This window comes from Hyaena hyaena, unplaced genomic scaffold (genome assembly GCF_003009895.1).
Source record: "Hyaena hyaena isolate Hyena2069 unplaced genomic scaffold, ASM300989v1 scaffold_49, whole genome shotgun sequence".
NCBI lineage: Eukaryota > Metazoa > Chordata > Mammalia > Carnivora > Hyaenidae > Hyaena > Hyaena hyaena.
In genome coordinates this window covers 1843034-1862155 of record NW_024080681.1, presented here as the reverse complement: position 1 = coordinate 1862155, position 19122 = coordinate 1843034, and the positions used below count along the sequence as shown (strand labels likewise).

Sequence of the window (19122 nt, the reverse complement as noted above, 5' to 3'; positions counted from 1 at the left end):
CTGACTTTTTCTTAATTAGTAATGCTACTTAAAGTCATGAATTTCTTTTCTATAAATACTGCTTTATATGTATCTCCCAAATTTTATTTTATTTAGTGATTTATTACTTTGACCTAAAAATTATATATAAGTATATATATTTTTATAAACATACATAGGAAACAGATGATACACTCAAAAAAGTATATAACCATAAAAAGGTGGCTGTATAAAATGTTCACAGCATAAACAAATCCATGTGACACCATCCAAATCAGGAAATAAAACAAAGATTTCATAATCTTTGTCTTTTAGTTGAATTATTTAGTCCATTTACATTTAGTAATTCCTTCTACATTGCCAATTTTTAAAGTATACTTAATCTTTTTAGATTATTTTATTAACCAAAGTTATTGTAGTTCTAAGCCCCATAGTTATTATATTTGAAAATACTTCCTCAAGAAATATTACCTTTTTTGTGAGTTTTAAAATTTTGGATTGTGAATTCATATTCAGCATGCTTTATCTGTGAAAATGCTGTGAAAACTAGATTGAGGAACTATTTCTTCCTGATGTTTTTGTAATGTAAATTCAAAAATGTAATAAGACATAGGCCAGGAGTTTTGATTTCTAGTTTATATTACTGTAGGTCTAATCAGGAGACAGATGCCACACAATAATTTAAATTAAATTTAAGTTTAATATAAGGGATTGTTAAGCTATGATAAAAGCGTATAAAAATATATAAAGAGAATGCTAAAAGGAAGGAGGGTCTCCCCAAGGCTAGGGTTCAGACCTGACTGATTGAGATTGAGGTGTGGTTCAGTTCACAGGAAGGCAGAGGAGCTTACTCAGCTGCCCAGACTTGAGCAGGTTCACACTTGCTGGGCAGGCAGGAAACAACTTTGAGGGTGCAGGCATGCCACAGCTGTTACATGCGTGTACACAGGAATTTGAGATGCCATTGTAGGCATGAAGTCTGGAGCACATGGTAACTGTGTTAGGAGAGCCAGGAAAAGTAGTCATCAGGCCTGGGCTGGGGCACAGAGGTCACCGAGGGACTGTACAGTACAGTATATGACTGGATGTCCCACATAATTTGCACTGCACATCAAACATGCAGCAAGAGCAAGAAAAAAGCCAAATCTAGCACTCAGGAGCCAGCAAGAGAAACCCCCTCCTCCTGCAATGTCCCTCCATCGCCCCCTGCTGACAAAGCATAGTACCATGCTTAATTGCAAAGGAGAAATGCTTAAGGTGTCCAATTCATGATCATGGACAAATACTGAAAAGTGAATCTGTAACTGAAAGGCAATGAATTGACTAACACCCCGTCAGAACTGACATTCCTCCTTATCCAGAACGTGAGTGGAGATACACTTCCTTGATCTATGTGCCAGTAAGCATATTATTGTCTGTCAACCTTTTTCTGAAAGTATTACCCTTTGAGAATTCTGGCTTTGTGAAGGTGGGGAGTGGTCTTCTTCCCACCCCCCACTGAAGGACTCCCTGCTCCATGTGGGCATTGAAACCGGAATTCCATGGAAACTAATATCAATATCACCTCATCCAACTGAGTAGCTGCTCTGTCAGCTCATCGCTGACTAGTTTTGTTTTATGTTCTTTCTTTGTTGTAATCGCTGGGGAATTTCCCTTTGTGGTTGTGAACTCAGTTATGCCTTACAACGGAAGATGCACTCTGTTGCCCCCAGGGTCCCTAAGTGGTCTTAGAGGTAAGGTTTTCTGTCTGTATTACGTTGGCAGCTTAATACCTGTTCTTGTTCTCTCTTCCATTTTCTTTTGTAATTTTCTAGACGAGGTAACTTCTTGAGAACCATGCTGGAGTGTTTTAAACATAAATAACCCTCATTACAAATTGCATGATTGAACTAGACCACCTCAGGCTTGGTAGAGTGGCTTGTACAGTGGTTGTCCAATGTTATTTTGATATGTGCATGTGAAAAACACCCCAGAGATGAATTTGTAGCAGCAAGGAGGGGTTTCTGTTTCTACCTGAGGGCCATGCACACTTTGGTGAATGTGTAACTAATTTCCACTTCGTTAGTAATATAAGATGTCACTTATTCTTAATAACTGAAACCACATTTCCTATGTATTTCAGCAATGTATTAGCACGACATAGACCATTGTGTTATGAATTGGCCTTCTCCTAAGTCTAATTTTACTGGAGAAACTATTGCTCTATAAGTTTATTCTCTGGACTCGTGACACACTTTTACCTAGACTAAATCACCTATCAATTGTATTGTGATTTTTGTTTACTTGTCTGACATTTCCTCCATATTAGGAGATCTTTGAGGATGGGATTTTGTTAACTGCCCCAGGGCCTAGCACAATTCCAGAAAAAAGATAATAAATATTTGTTGAATAAATACATTTTCTCCTGGGTTCATGTAATGAGGAATAACTCAGCATAACTTGTTTGGGAAACAGCCTCTGTACTTTGGAACAAAAGGGATATGATGGAATTGTAGCTGTAGGGGTAGGCAGAATCCAGATTTGGAAATGCCTTGTATACCATACTCAGATTTGGGGATTTTCCTAAAGGCATGGGAACCATTCAGGAGTTTCTGTCTGAAGGGAGACATAATCAGACATGCATTTTGGAAAAATCACTCTGTTGGATTTTTTTTTAAATTTTTTTTTAATTTATTATTTCTAGGAGAGAGAAAGAGAGAGACAGTGTGAGTAGGGGAGGGTCAGAGAGAGAGGAAGTCACAGACTGAAACAGGCTCCAGGCTCTGAGCTGGCAGTCAGCACAGAGCCTGACGTGGGGCTCGAACCCACGAACCGTGAGATCATGACCCAAGCGAAAGTTGGACGCTCAACCGACTAAGCCACCCAGGCGCCCCTCACTCTGTTGGTTTTATGTAGATGATGTCATTATATAAATGGCTCTCATTAAATATTGGTGGAATGAGAATGAATGTAAGAATGAATTAGGCAGGGGCACCACAGCTTCCTACAAGCCAGCTTTCCTCGAGTTTTACTGTCTGAGACAGAATGCTTGCTGAGAATGTGTTCTGGGGTGAATTAAGTCTCCTGTCCTATCTCATTGAAGCCCTAATCTCTAGAATCTCAGAGTGTGACTGTATTTGGAAACAGCTTTTTCAAGAGGTAATTAGGTTAAAATAAAAGCGTTAGAGTGGTCCTTAATCCAATCTGACCCGTGTCCTTATAAAAGGAGGAGATTAGGAAACACGAGAGCTACCAGGGGCACATATGCACAGAAGAACAACCATATGAAGAGGCAGCAAGAAAGTGCCATCTTAAGCCAAGAAGAGAGGCTTCCAAGGAAACCAACCCTCACAACACCTTGATCTTGAACTTTCAGTCTCTAGAACTGTGAGAAAATAAATTTCTGTTGTTTAAGCCACCTAGTCTGTGGAATGTTGTTGTGGTAGGCCTACCAGACAATAGAGAAGGCTTTATAGGTTGGCCCAGTGTGGCCGTATCCACCTACTTTTGTATATATTAAGGTTGTTATATGAGTGATGCTAAAGAGCTCTTCTCTTTCCACTGATTGGAAGACTCAAGAGAATTGGTAAAATGCATGAGAGAGGATTTTACAATAGGCATAAAAAACATGTCCCCATATGTAGATGTAGTATTAGAATGTTGGCCCAAAGGCTTCTCAGGGTTTTTTTTTTTTTTTTTTAACTGTTTATTTATTAGAGAGATAGAGCACACTGGAGGTGGAGGAGAGGCCGAGAGAAGGAGACAGAGCATCTCAAGTGAGCTCTCACTGACAGCAGAGACTCCGATGCAGGGCAAGATGCGGGGCTCGAAGTCACAGACTGAGAGATCATGACCTGAGTTGAAGTCAGATGCTTAGTTGACTGAGCCACCCGGACACCCCAGCTTCTCAAGTTTAGAGATAAGATTGATCAGATTTCAGTAGACCCTGTATGAAAGTAGAAGAATCCATTAAGCGGCACCATGAGACACTTTCTAGCTTTCTGGGTCATCATTAATTACTTCAGTTATATATTCAGCATTTATTAAACATGCAAATGCACCAGGCATTGTATTTTGCATTGAGGCAAATAACCAGACCTTGCCCTTTAGGTTAATTAGAGTAACCCGGTTAATTAACTAATTAAGATTAATTAGACACAGACCTTGACTGGTGCAAGGTAACAGTCCACTGGAGCAGACAGAATGGAAAACAGATAATTTAAAAATAACACAATCAGGGCTGTACTAGAGATATCACCTGGGTGCTGTGAGAATACAGTGCACCTGGGGAATAGGGGGGGAAGCTTCACACAGGTGGTATTTAATAGGGTCTTGAAGGGTGCATAGGAGCTCATCAGGCTGATAAGGCTCAGTACCAGGAGGGCATTTTAGGCCATGTGGAAGGCTGAGACATGAGGGACAGTGTGTTCTGGGGATCAGTGAGGGCTGCAATGGAACATGGTTTGTGAAGGTGAGATCACGGGGCCACAGGGGATGCGGCTGGAGAAGTGGGCTGCCACCAGAGATTTGGCAGGTAGTGCGAGGTCATTATAGCCACTGTGGACAGATCCGACTCTTCAATGGATTGTCTTTCCCAGCTTAATGACAACTTCTAAAATGACCCCAGTGGATGTTATTTGGTGTTCTGGCTACATTCCCTGCTGCTTTGCCTCTCTGACCTGTCTTTCCAGTTTTTTTATTAATCTAAGAAAGCTACCCAATATCCTGACAACTGTTCAATTCAAGGGAGTCAGATTTGGTCTCTGTCCTGGGAATAAGGATAATTAAAGTAAAAATTACTGTAAACCTTTTTGTTAAAATAGCTCTCATATTTTAAAAAGTCAGCTTTATTGAGGTGTAACTGATAAAATTGTAAGATATTTAAAGTCTATGTCATGGTGATTTGATATATGTACACATTGTGAGAAGACCTCTGCCTCTGCATCTAGTTAATTAACACATCCATCACCTCACATATTTCTTTTATTTCTTTTCTTTTTGGCGAGAACATTTAAGTTCTACTCAGCAAATATCAATTATACAATGCGGTATTGTCAACTACAGTCATCATGTTTTGCATTAGATCCTTTCATATATTAATACCTGAGTAGTTCAATAACAAAAAGGATCTTTAGGTATCCCTGGGATATCTATAACAACAATAAAAAAGGAAGAAATACTCTGGTAACTAGAGAGATCATGATCCTAAAAATTCACAACGATCAAATTCCATTGTACATGTACCTCTGTTAGTCTGGCTGCACACATCAGCTGACAGTGATTTGCTCAAGGATCTCAGACTCCACATACCTTCTCTCCCACATTTCCTGTCCATTGACTCTCCTCCCTTCCCAGCCTCCTCAGAAGCAATCCTCCCGGATGGTTCCATCTATTAGCCTCCTTCTGACAGCATGCTTTCCCTCACCTGAATATTCTATACCACATCCTTGCCTTTCTTCACTTCCCTCACCATGCAGCTTAGAACCCAAAGCCTATTTCCACAAGTGCATTTTGCCAGTGAACCTCAATGTCCTTTCTCCCTGTCCCCTTTGCCCTACCCAGGATAGGGTTGCTGGATAAATTCTACTGTGCTGGATAAATTCAACTGTGCTTCTCTACAACTACCTCAAGTCTGCTGAGTAGGGGCCGAAAAGAAAGCAGTTACTCAACCACAGATCCTTGCCCTCTATTACATAGTTCCCATCCTTACCTGTGTCTCCATCACTGTTAGCACAAATCTCTTCATTTTCTGGTCAGTTCTCTCCACTTCACCAAAGCAGCCTTCTCAAGCCTCATCTACACTTCTCAGTGGAAGACACTCTTGTTCCTCTCCCTGCCCTTTATTCTCAGCAGATAACTTCACTTCCTGCTTCAGAAACCATTCATGTTTAGTGAGCACCTCCTCTCAACCAGGGTCTGATTGAGGCTTTAGGGATGCCATGATGGAAAAACAAATCCCTGACTCATAAGGTTTATGTTCTAATGGAAAGAGATGGACAATGACCAAATAGATAACCGCATGGAATGCCATTGGCTATGATAATATAAAGAAGAGTAAAGTAGGGATGGGTAGGATACAGAAGAGCCATGGGGTGTTATTTTACTTAGAGGGAGCTGGGAAGATAACATTTGCATGGGGAGCAAGTTGTGTGTCTATCTGACAGAAGGAAAAGTAGAGCCTCCATGGTGAATACAAGCTAGGTAAGTGGGAAAAATAGGCTGGAGGCCAGGGTGGCTGGAGCAGAGGGAGGAAGAGGAGGCTCAGGTGGGTGAGGAGGAGGGAATGACTTAGAGTCCAGGAGCCATTGTGAAGATTTAGCTTTTTCTCAGAGCGATAGGGGAGCCATTGGAGGGCTTTGGGCAAAGCAGTGACAAGATGTGTCTTAGGCTTTAAGGGGATCATGCTGGCTGCTGGGATGAGAAGCGACTGTAGGCTGAGAGTTGGAGCAGGAGTCAGAGAGGCCAGAACTGTGGGTGCCCTCGGGAAGAGGGGAGTGTATTTTTAGTTGTACAAAGGACACTTGTGGAGACTTTAGTGGAAGCACGGAGTGGGAGCAGTGAGGGGGATTTAAATAAGGGAAGAAGCACATCTTGTGGATGCTGGGAAGCCTATGGAAACCCAAGAGAAGAGACAGATCTTGCTTATTTTGCTACCCAGCATGGAATTCCCTCCCTACTTGGGAGAGCCCTTCACTTTGTGGGGGTTGATGAAATGCAGAGCTGGGACTCCCTTTAAAGAAGCTCCTGGTACCTAGAGAATGGGCTGGGGACCTAGGCTCGGCCAACGGGATGCCCACACCTGAAGCCTTCAATTTTGATGGAGTGGTTCGTAGAAGACATCCCACCACCTGAGAAATTCTTCATGATGGCTGCAGTGAGGTGAGATTCTTGCTGGTGACAATGATACCAAAGGCAGTGTCTTAGGCACCGTCTTCCTGTTGGGGTCAAGGAGTCCCTGACTGGGCTTCCTCCCTCCCCTCCTGCCCTGTGCAGGCCTGGTTTTCCTGGCTTCCCAAGTCAGTTCTGATGCTTGCAACCAAGAACCTTGCACATGCAGTGGCAGAAGACTGTTTTTTGGCCAAGAATTTTGCAGAGTACTACTTTCTAAAGAAAGTCTGTTCTAATTTGAGCCACTCTGACTCTAGACGTGGGTGAGAAGTGGTCACAGAACCTATTCAGTATGATGTTGTATTTAGAGAGGAGGAGAGGGGGGTGAGAACAAAGACAGGAAGAAGCAAAGACGAGATGAAACCAGTTAAAATGCCTCATGAGATCAATTTGAATATCTCAGTGTAAAATCGACACTTTTTTGGCAACTTTTTTTGTTTAAAAATTATTTTCACAATTCTTTTGAAGAAAGAGGCTGATTACATTTTAAATCTGTTCTTAAGAGTCCTTAGTTGGATGTTCTGATAATGTAGGGATTGTTTCCTGTGGAATAGGGGAAGTTGAGCACACTCTGTGTGTTTTTGCATTTCTTAAGCTCTTCAAAATTCCAGAAGGCTAATTCTGTTATTAGTTAGAAACATTACTTCCAAATAATCAGCATGGATAAAAATGGTCAGGAGTTTCAGCTGTGAAAACTCAGTTTATTTTCCCTGTTCAGGGAAGAATGTGGAGAGAATGATCTCAAAAGCTTCTTGCAGCCCTAAAATTCTGATTCGACTTGAAACTATTACAAACTTATTAGGTTATTTTAAACATGCAGGAAAGTGAAGAAAATTCAGTTAATGGGCATGAATGTATTTATCGTGTCGCTTTCATAAATCTTAACACTTTTGCAATATTTGCTTCAGATTTTTTCTTTAAGTTACTTTTTTAATGACCATGCAATGAAATTCAATAAAATGGCGTTTTTTTCCTTCTGGTATACAGTCATATTAATTTTCTTCTTTAAAAAAATTTGTAGTAAAGTACAGATAGTATAGATAACAAATATTTGCCATTCTAACCATTTTGAAGTATGCAGGTAAAGGGCATTAAATGCATTTACGATGTTCTGCCACAATCACCACCATCCATCTCCAGAACTTTTTTCATCTTCCCAAATGGAAATTCCCTCCCCATTAAATAATGACGCCCATTCCCTCCTTCCCCCAGCCCCTGGAAGCCACCATTCTACTACCTTTGTGAAGTCCATCCCCGTGAACTTTAGTACATTGTAGATTGACGTTACTGTCACCACAGTCAGGATACATCTACCCGCAAGCCTCCCTTTATAACCACAGTGTCCCTTGGTCCCTGGCAGCCCTGATCTGATCTCTACCCATTCTTTTCTCCAATATAATAAATGGAATTATAAGGATGTGACTTCTTTCAAAATTTTTTAAAGATATTTACTTATTTTGAGAGAGAGAGAGACAAAGAGACAGAGACAGAGCGTGAGCAGGAAAGGGGCAGAGAGAGAGGCATACACAGAATCCCAAGCAGGCTCCAGGCTCTGAGCTGTCAGACGCAGGGCTCGAACCAATGGAGCTTGAGCCCATGACCACAAACCACGAGACCATGACCTGAGCTGGAGTCAGATGCTCAATCTACTGAGCCACACAGATGCCCCAAGGATGTGACCTCTCCACATTGGCTTCGTACATGCAGCATGATGCCTTTGAGGCTCATCCAAGTTTGTGTCTATTGCTCCCTGTATGCCCCTCTCCAAATCCTCCCCAAAGGTGACCACTTAGTGTTTAATTCTTATGAATATTTTTATAGTTTTAGTGTATACAGATTTAGCCACAAAATATATACTTTCTATTTTCCATAATTTTAAATTTAAAAAATGACATAGTAATGTACATGCCATACTGCAAGCTGTTTTTATAACTCACTGCTCTGTTGATGCCATGCTAATGCTGGGTTGTTACATTTCACTGTTACATTCTTTTCTATGAATATATCATGTAGATAATAGATTCATCCATTTACCCATGAATAGACATTTCTTTCCTGTGTGTCTGTCTGTCTCTTTACCCTACCCCGACCAGCTATCTTGGGCCTTCTGCCCAAGGCTGCCAGTCCAAAAGCAGGCCTCAGATGGTCAGAAATGCCCACTCTGAGGTCAAAATGGGGGTATCCCTGATCTTATCTCCAAGCTGGCTACTTGCTTGGCTGTGTACCTGGACAGAGGTTGTGTCTGATCCTTTGAGCCCTACCTAAGCCCAAAGTTTCAATGAGGTGTCAATCTTGGATGTGTATTAGAGTTTCCAAGAAAGCCTTTAAAAAAAAGGAGAGAGGGACACCTGGGTGGCTCAGTTGGTTGAGCATCCAACTTCAGCTCAGGTCATGCTCTCACGCTTCACGAGTTCAAGCCCCTCATCGGACTCTGTGCTGACAGCTCAGAGCCTGGAGCCCACTTCAGATTCTATATCTCCCCCTCTCTCTGCCCATCCCCTGCTCATGCTCTCTCTCTCTCTCCAAAATAAACATTAAAAATTTTTTTTAAAAAGGAAGAGAACAAAAGGATTTAAAAATTAAATCAGAATTTCCAGGACAACGGTGTGTGTGTGTGTGTGTGTGTGTGTGTACTTTTTTTTAAGTCCCCAGGTGATTTTAAAATGTAGCCAGAGTAACCAACCCGATTTAGGAAATGAGAACAAACAAACACCTCCAAGCTTTTTTTCTAGGCTTTTCTCACCAGCTGGGGAGCTGGCCTCCAATCACCATGTCCCGTAGTTGAGGTTACTCTATCCTCCTCCCATCTCTTTTCAGTTCCATGGGTCTTACAGGAGCCAAACTCAGCCACCTGTACCCGCTTCCAGAACCTGAACCCAGGGGCCCTGGCCTTAGCCTTCTTCCCTGATGAGCGGTTTCTCTTCTGTCTCTGGGGTACAGGGACATTTATCTAGTTTCTGAGACTTCCTATGGTTTATATATTTTCTTGACTTGTATTTCATCATTTCTATATGTTCTGTATGTTGAGATGTTGCCTCAGAGCACGAATTTCTAGAAATGGTTTCTATCTCAGACTCTTGAAAGCTCACATCACCTGCTGGAGGGCCGCTGTTGACTTCAAAGGAGCACAGGCTGGCACCGTATAAATAGCTTCCTTTTGTGTTTTACTGTCTTAAAGTGAAAAAGTATTGCTTTTTCTCATTTCAAAAGTAAATTGTACTTGTGGGGAAAAGTTCTGGTGCTGTGGAAATGTATGATTTTGAAAATAAGTCTCCAATAATCATTTCCCTGCAGATAGTTTTGAGTATAGTTTTCCGTATTTTTATGCATTTATACACATACTAATTTTTAAAAAATAAAAAAGAGCTGTTGAGTTTACACTTTGTGTGTCATGGAAAACTTTCTATAGTTAGATACCTACATTATTATTACTGGACACATTGCTCTGCAGTTCACTTAGAGGTGAGTATTTGTAATGTTTTCATTGTGGCCATCACAGACAATGCCGAAATCAATGTTCTCACATGTCCATCTCTGTGCATTTGTGGGAGGTCAAAATCTGCTTTATTTCCTTGGGACCCACATTTCCTACCACAAGTGCCTTCCTGGCAGGAAGGGAAACTGGCCTGGAGAGTGTGGAGCAAGTCAGTGGCTGGAAGGCAGTGGCCACATGGTGCTCTCTTGGGATGCTCAGTCCTATTAGAATCAACTTCTTGAGCCTCTAAACTCTCAATGCCATGCACACTAGAACAGATGCTCTTCACTTCACCTTCTCCTTAACCTGCCCTGGTACTAAACATCAGCCTCTGGAGGGTTAACTTGGAAGGTTAACTTGGAAAGGATTAGTGCTGTTTTTTTCAAACTGTAGGGCTATGACCTGTTAGTGGGTTATGAAACCACATTAAAAGATCACAAATGAGGAGTTAAAAAAATCAAACAGAACAGTATTGCAAGTATCCAAGCATGTCACATGAAGTGTAAATGTTGCAATTTTGTTTCAAGGGTGTGTGTGTGTGTGTGTGTGTTGGGTATTGTCTTAACTCGGATTCCTTGGAAGCAGAGCTCAAGAAAAGAATTTGGGTGCCTGTGATGTCTTTAGGGAGTGCTCCCAGAAAAATGAGGAAGAAGCTGGAGGAGGCAGAGGACGTGCTGAGCAAGGGTGTTCTCTGACACCAAATCCCGTGGTTTGAATTGTACCGGAGCTGGTGCTGCCTGAGACAAGCGGGTAGCGCCTCTTGAATCCTCATGTCAATGTTGGCTATGGGCTGCTCTGAGGAACAGAGGTACGTAACCTCTGGGAAGGCAGCTCGTGCTCAGCTCAGCTGAGGTTCTCACCTCCAGAGGAGGAGGCAGTGCTCCTGACAGCTGGGAAATGGGAGCACCAGCCTGCACAGGGTTGCCAACAGTGTCCATTTCAGGAAGTTTTATAAAAGGTATTTCTTAGTGTGCTTCAGGGGGGAAAAGGTTTGAAAAACACTGGTTTTAGAATAATTATGTCCATCAATCTGTGGGGAAAAAAATAAGACCTCTATCACCCTTTTCTGTATTTCATTAAACAAAGGCAAATTCTCACATGCAATATTCATTACAACTTTGCCATCAGAGAAAAAGGCACCACAGAAAGGAAACAAAACACAGAGGAGGATGTTCTTAATGTTTTAACCTCAAGCCTTAAGGCCCCAGCTGCCACCTAAGGAGGCTTAGAGCTGTGTTGTCTGGTTTGGGGGATACCAACCTGGGAATGGAGGGGTGGGTGAGCTATTAGCGAAACCATGAAATAAGCAAAGCACTCATTTCCCCCTGTTAAATGTTTTAAAACATTTTTATGACTATGGATATAGTATGGAGCAAAATATAAAATTCACATGAACTTTGAAGATAAAGAATAAAATTACCAAGAGATCTTAGATTATAGCTCACCCACTTTGGACTTTGCTTTCAGACTCCCAGGCATTCTTGTTCATCGGCCAATTAGACACTCAAGGAGAAAATTAATGATAGCAGCAGTTAGAGTCCTCTCCTCCTTTGAGGAGGGTGTAGTCAACACAGCCCCCAGATTCCCAGCAGTTTGTGAGGACTGATACCTGACAGTCTTGGTCACCAATCCTAAACTACCAGAATGGTTCAGTTAGTCAACAGATGGTTATTAAGCACCAACAAGACGCCAGCAACTGGGGATAAAATGAATGAACAAGACAGACTGTCCTGCCCTTATGGACCGTTCTGGTCAGAGGATTCAGACAAAATCAAATAAATAATGCAGGAGTCATTAGAGCTGCTCGTCAAACTTTTGTGGCTTTCTGCCTTTGGGGCACAAGTGCAGTGGTAGGGCCCCTCGTGAGTGGGTGGGGACATTGACCAGTTCTGGCCAGTGGGTGGTGACTAGAAGTGATGGTGTGTCCCTTCTAGGCAAAGCAGTTATTGTGATGCTCCCTGGAGCTGTCTGCCTTCTGACACAATGACCAGGGAAGGGTCCATATGGTGGCTGCCCCATCAGCCAGGCCTGAGCTGAGTCTCCCAGCTGTCCCCTAACATAATGTGGACTGAGAAAGCAAAACACCATTGCAAACTCCTGAGATTGGAGGGGCGGGGGTGGTGGTGGTGGTTATTACTGAATCATAATCTAGACTATTCTGATTCATGCAAAACAATAAGATAAAATATTATCAATTGTGATAACTGCTGTGAATAAAATGAACAAGTTGCTAATACAGCATAACAGAGAGTAGCCTGCAGGGTCAGGGAATGTTTCTGTGAAGATAGGGGAAATTTAATCTGGCATCTATTAGATCAAGGGAATGCAGATTCCCATAATTGTTTTTGCTTTATTGCAGAGAGAAGCAAATAGCCCTAGAATCATAGAGTCAGGAAAGTGGGAATGCAGACCTGCCTAGGGTCCCCTGGCTCACTGGTACTCTAACTTCAGCATGTGGACGTGGGTCCATACCCTCTCCAGGAGGGCTGCTGCTAAGGGAGGCAAGTGAGGTGCCTAGAGTGCAACCCTGGAGGAGATCACTCTCTGGGGCATCCTTTACATCCTGAGAATGCTGGCCTTGGAAAAGTTGTGACCTAAGGGGCCCACTCTTAAGGGGGCACTCCTCAGGGTCATGCAAGTGCAGAGTGGACACCTGAATGTGAGTGCCTCCTTAAGTGTTACACCCTAAACTCCTCCTCATTGAACCCTGGTCCTGGCTCTGCTCTACACCAGTGTTCTCAGTAAGGATTTAGCAAGCACTCAGCATTCAGGGAACTGGAGCTGTGTCCTTGGCATCCTGGGTGTGTCTGCTGATGTAATCTGAAATGCACTACACTCCTTGGGACCATGTGACAGCTCAGCACTTCAAGATGGGGAAGCGCAAGGTTTTCAGATGTCAAAAACTGACTTCTTCCCAGAGTTCTTGAAAGGGAAAACAAGCAAGGAGACGAGAGAGTGAGATTTCCAGTTTAGGAAGGGCTGCAAGCTGGATGGGGCTGTTTTTCCCCTCCATGCAGAAAAAGCCTCTCTTCCACACTGAAAAGGATAACTCCCAATGCAAAAAAAAGGAATTAAATGCAGTGCATTCTTCAGTGAGGTGCTAATGACTAATAGCACCTTCTTTTTCTGGAAGCAGGTTTGGGAATGGAGATAGGAGAGAGAAGCTAATAGCAGACAGCTCCTCACGAGCTTGGTTTGATTATCCCCACCTTACGGAGGAAGGACCCATCTCTTCAGAGTCGATGGTGCTTGCCCATTTGAACACAAGTCTAACTCTTATCCACTTGAAGACAAGGGGTAACAGAAGGGATAAAATGTGGTGGCCAAAAGTACTAAAGTAGAGGAGAGGACGTTTAACAGAAAAGAAACAAAGCCACCTACTTTACAAAGTTAGCTCTTAAACCAGGCCACTCGATTCTGTGTAAAATTTCACAAATCCACTACTTCCTGGATCATCATTCTTAGGCAATTTCTAAATGTCTAAATTGCAAATATTTTCTCTCAGTCTTCCGCTTATATTTTAATTTTCTTAATAGTATCTTTTGGAGAGCAAAAGTTTTTTCTTAATTTTGGAGAAGTCCAGTATATCAATTGTTTTCTTTTATGGATCATGCTTTTGGTATCATATGTGGGAAGTCTTTGCCTAATTCAAGGTCATAAAGATTTCCATCTGTTTTCTTCTTGGGGTTTTGTGATTTTTAGCACTTACACTTAGTTCTATGGTGCATTTTGGGTTAATTTTGCGCAGCCATATCTTTTGGACCCTTCTGTTGACAGATGAGGAGACCGAAGCAAAGGGGCTTATTTCAGCATCTGAAGCAAATGGATGACAGAGCTAAATAGACTGTTAGGGTCCCTTCCAGACAAAGTGTTTGCTCTGACGGAAGTTCATTCGAGTCTACATCTTCCAGCTTTGAGGCCACGTGATTGTTGCCTCTAGCCTCACTTGTTTTTTTAAAAAGGACTTCTTAATGTCTGAGCCAGGTATTTCTTATCAGCTCAGGCCCACTGTGTGTGTTCCTCAACTCAGTAGAAGCACAATTGTTTAGCGTCATTTATATACTTGGAGCCAGCCCTCATGCCATCCACATTTCTTCTAGCTAAATAGCTTTGGCTTCTCTTCCTCCCAGGGGCTGTTTCTGCCCCTCCCAGGCCTTGCACTGCTTCTCCACACTAATGTCCTGTACATGGCACTTGCCACTTGGTATTGAACCTTCCAGCTCTGAAAGCAAGGGCAGGCTGGGAACATGTAGTTGGGTGGATTTCCCAGAGGATGCTGGAGGGAAAACAGCTGCCAACTTCCATTCCAATTTGTCAAGCAAGACAGCTGGAATTGTTCAGCCTTTCAATTTCTGGAGATCTCTCAGGGAGGGGGAAGGCTGGGGCAGTAAGACCTGTGAGGAAAGGTTGGGCCAAGGGAACTCAAGATTCGTAATTGTCACTCACACACAGAGCTGACAGGTTATCCTCTTAGAGTCTGTGTCCAACTACAGTATCTGTTCTCTTCACCTGGTCCTGAAAGATCACATCAGTAAGTACGTGCCTCTTGATGAAGCAAGTTTTTAAACTGTCATAGTTTGACTGGTGAGCTGGGGGCAGTGTAGATATCCCTTTGCACAAGAATGGAAAAGGGGTATCCGGTGAAGATATACGGAGTGTTGTGCAGCAGATAGACACACCAGGCCAGGTGTGCAGAGCGTGGAAAGACCTTCAATATAGAGAGTTGAATACAGAAAAGAAGAGTAAGATCTAGAGCATAAATATTGTTCAAAAATACACGCACCCTTCAAAACAACAATCCATGTTTTACGAGTATACATGCTTGTATCAGGCCACGTATGACATACGTAAGAGCAGATGTCTAGTGTGGGGACATGCTGTTGTCTTATTTTTAACCACCGTTTCCCCCCTACTTCTAGATATACCTGGTGCCACCAATTCTGGGGCCTTTAGAGGGTTCTGCACAACATGGTGGGCTGCTTCTTGTCTTCACGGTAATGGCTCATCACTCAGCTTTCTCAGGGGAGCTAGGTCAGACACCACTGTGCATTTGCTTTCCAGCTTCAAAAAAGCTGTTGCTTTTTTTCTCCTCTTCTCTGTACTTAGTTCTTGGGAGTTCATGCCCACTTCTGTTCCCATCCTTTTAGTGCGGTGTAAGTAGGAAAGACAACTGTTTGTTTAAAATGTATCTGTATTCGTTTCTTATCGCTGCATGACAAATTACCACAAATTTAGTGGCTTAAAACAAATTTATTGTCATTCTGGGGAGTAGAAGTACAACCTGAGTCTCACTAGGCTGAGATGTTGGCCGGACTACATTACTTTCCGGGAGTTTTGGATGAAAGACAGTCTTGTCTTGCCTTTTCCAACTTCTTGAAGCTGCCTGCATTCCTTGAATTGTGGCCCCTGCCTTCACCTTCAAAGTCAGTAACGACAGGTCAAGCCTTTCCACGTGGCATCATGAACACCCCTCTTCTGTCTCCCTCTTCCACCCTTTAAGGGCTCTTGTGATTACATTGAGCCCACCTGGATAATCCAGAATAATTCTCCTAACTGAAAGTTAGCAGATTAGCAATTTCCTCTGCAGCTGTAACCCTCTCTCTCATGTAAGGTGACATATTCATAGGTACCACAGATTAGGGCATGGGCATTTGGTGGGACAGGGAGAATTTTTCTGCCTATGGCAGCGTCATTAACTGGAATTTAGAATTTCAAAATTGAATTTGCCACCATCTTCTACGAAGACTTAACATGACTCCTTAACAAAAAAAAAGGTATATGCATGTATGTAAATATATATTTATTTAGGGAACACCTGGGTGGCTCAGTCAACTGAGCATCCAACTCTTGATTTCAGCTCAGGTCATGATCCCAAAGTCATGGGATCAAGTCCTGCATCAAGCTCTGAGCTGAGCATGGGGCCTGCTGACGATTCTTTCTCTCTCCCTCTGCCCCTCTTCCCTGCTTGTGTACTCTCCCTCTCTAACATAAAATATAAAAATAAATTTAAGAAAAGATTTAACATGACTCCAGATTTCAAAGAAGCTTACTCTTCTCATGCAATCCCCAGGTCTTAAGGTTTTGTATGAGTTTCGAAAGATGTATAGAAAATAAGCAATATTGGCTCTGAAGTAATTTCATTCCAGCACCAAGGTAGTGGAAAAGCTTTTATCTGAAGAACTTAAAATTGTAGTGGGTTGAATAGGGTCTCCCCAAAAGATATGTCTGAATCCTAACCCCTGGTCCCTATGAATGTGAACTTGTTTGGACATGGGGTCTTGGCAGATATAATTAAGTTAAAGTTCTTAAGATGAGATCATCCTGGATTTAGGGAAATCTAGTGACTGCTGTCCTTGAAGAAAAAGAAGAAGGGAATTTGAAACACAGGGGGAAAGGCCATATAAAGATGGTGGCAGAGACTGGAGGACAGCCACAGCCAAGGAATGCTGGGATTGCCTGCAGCTGCCAGAAGATGGGAGACACGTGGAATATATTGCCTCTCGAAGCCTCCACAAGGAATCCACCCTGCTGCTACATTGATTTTAGACTTCTGGCCTTTACTGAGAGAATGAGTTTCTGGGTTTGTTTTTATTTTTTTAAGCCACCACCTTTGAGATACCACCTTTATGGTACATTGTGGTACCAGCCCTAGGAAACAAATACGGTAAGGCCTTTGCCAATTTTTTTCCTTTTGCTTAGAGAGCCTATCTGTTCACTGTTAGAACAGTCCCTGTGATGTTCAGAATGTTTATAGGCAAAATCAAGTGGAGGTGGAAATTACAGCACCTCCCCCTTATCCGCAGCAGAGTGGGGGGTACATTCCAAGAACACCAGTGGATGTCTGAAACCGTGGATAGTATCGAACCCCATATACACTATGTTTCCCCCTGTATGTACATACCTACAAAAAGCTTAACTTATAAATTAGGCACAGTAAGAAGCTAACAACAATAATAAAATAGAACAGTTATAACAATATACTGTAATAGAATTTACGTGAATGTGGTATCTTTCTCTCAAAATATCTTTTTATACTGTGTTCATCCTTCTTCTTGTGATGATATGAGATGATAAAAATGCCTACGTGATGACACGAAGTGAGGTAAATGACACAAGCATTGCGACATAGCATTAGGCTACTACTGACCTTCTGACAATATTTTAGAAGGAGACTCATCGGCTTCCAGGCAGAGGTAGACCAAGGGTAACGAAAACTGAGGAGATGAAATACAGATAAGGGGGCTGGCAGGGAGGCACTGTAATCCTTCGGTAATAAAACCTAACACTTACTAAGCCAAACTCTGTGTTAAATGTTTTACAGTCATTATTTTATGTAATCTTCCTATCATCTCTATGAGGGAGAGACTATAATAATCTCTTTTTCATAGGCTTAGAAAATGCAGCAGAGAGGGGCAAAGCTCCTCAGAAGACATTCTAACCTAGGTCTTTCAAAACCCTAAGCATTTATGCCTGAAGATCCTGATTAGCAGTTGAATCTTTCAAATCTTCTAAATAATTGCTCACAGTTCTCTGATTTCCACTGTCTGTGTGGAAAAAGCTAGAAAGTTCCAGGGTTCCTGCAGCCAACCCTAAAAGTTTAAAAAACGATTATGAGTTGAATAAATCTAGAATATTCCTTCATATTCATATCATACCCAAAGGCTTTCTCCTAAGAGAAGCTTCTAAAGAGTCAAGTCGTTTAAAAAATGTTAGAAGCTGCTGCATAGATCTTGCTGATACTCATCTGATTAAGAAAATATTATCTTTCTTCACAGTTAGGCTTTTATCGGAGATGGGGAAAGATAGCTGAACTGCCAGGTCAAAGACTCAAAGAATTCATTACCAAGACAAATAGGAAAAAAAAGAGGAACTTTGAAAGGCTCTTCGGGACTTACTGGAGATGGCGGGGCAATCGTTCTTGTTGGTATCGTCACACATCCTATTCTGTTCAGGAAATAAAGACAATTTTGTAAGCCTGATGCCTGATTTTCCTGGTAAACACCTTGATCGTCTCCACTTTATTGCAAGTTGGCTTAAGCAAATTCAAAGCCAGAGCCAGCAGGTGGCTATAACTTCAATGGCAGAGTCACTCTGCATTACTGGTTTGAGTAGAAGATAAGCTCACATTTCTTTTATCGTCTACTATTGAGAGTATGTCTGTTTTTGTTCCCAGGATCCCACAGTGTGGTGATAAGCCTCAGGGCTTACTCGTTCTATGATAGTAATCTTGGTTTCAATCTCTTTGTGGAAAGAAAACCAGAAATTCCCGTTCTTCCATCCTGTCCTCTGCTATGAGACACCGCTCTTGCCACAGCTCAGGGCAATACCTGCTCTAGAGCTGGCTTTGACTGCTGTGGTCACAGGAGGGTTGGGAGCTCAGAGCCGGGGGCTGGGCCACGCCCCTCCATTGTTGATGTCACTGCTATGGTGATGTCATGTGTAGAAGTGAGCAGTGGGGGGATGTGGGAAGTCCTGGGCTACGCCTCCTTGTTCAGGCCTGTCTTCAGAGGCTGATGGCCCTTCCCTCTCAGGACTGCTCCCTATAGCCTGGAAAGTCTTCCTCCTCCACTGCCAAGGACAGTGCCTGGGCTGGCCCCTTGGGCTGACATTGGCACTTTTCCCAGAGTGTCTATCGGTTGGGCAGAATAATCCAAGGTGTACGATGTGTGCTGACATCAGGGAAGTGGTAGAAGACAAAATTGATGGGCAGGTTACGGGCAGACCATGGTGGATCTGGAATGCTTGGCCAAGGGCCCCTGTGAGGGTTTTGAGCTGGAGTGAAAATCGCACCTGAATCCTGC

General features: G+C 42.6%; 1 long non-coding RNA gene across 6 annotated transcripts; it reads right to left on the bottom strand.

The window, feature by feature from the left end:
- Nucleotides 1–3812: 3812 nt before the first annotated feature.
- Nucleotides 3813–18695, bottom strand: LOC120230839. Of its 6 annotated transcripts, none has more exons than XR_005528182.1 (5): nt 18217–18695; nt 17469–17535; nt 14768–15029; nt 11767–11824; nt 3813–3904 (listed from the first exon to the last, which is right to left on the bottom strand). It is a non-coding gene; the product is annotated as an uncharacterized LOC120230839 (long non-coding RNA). The 6 variants fall into 6 exon arrangements; XR_005528183.1 differs by having other exon boundaries at nt 11771–11824; XR_005528184.1 differs by lacking the exon at nt 3813–3904 and adding an exon at nt 10870–11351.
- Nucleotides 18696–19122: the final 427 nt, after the last annotated feature.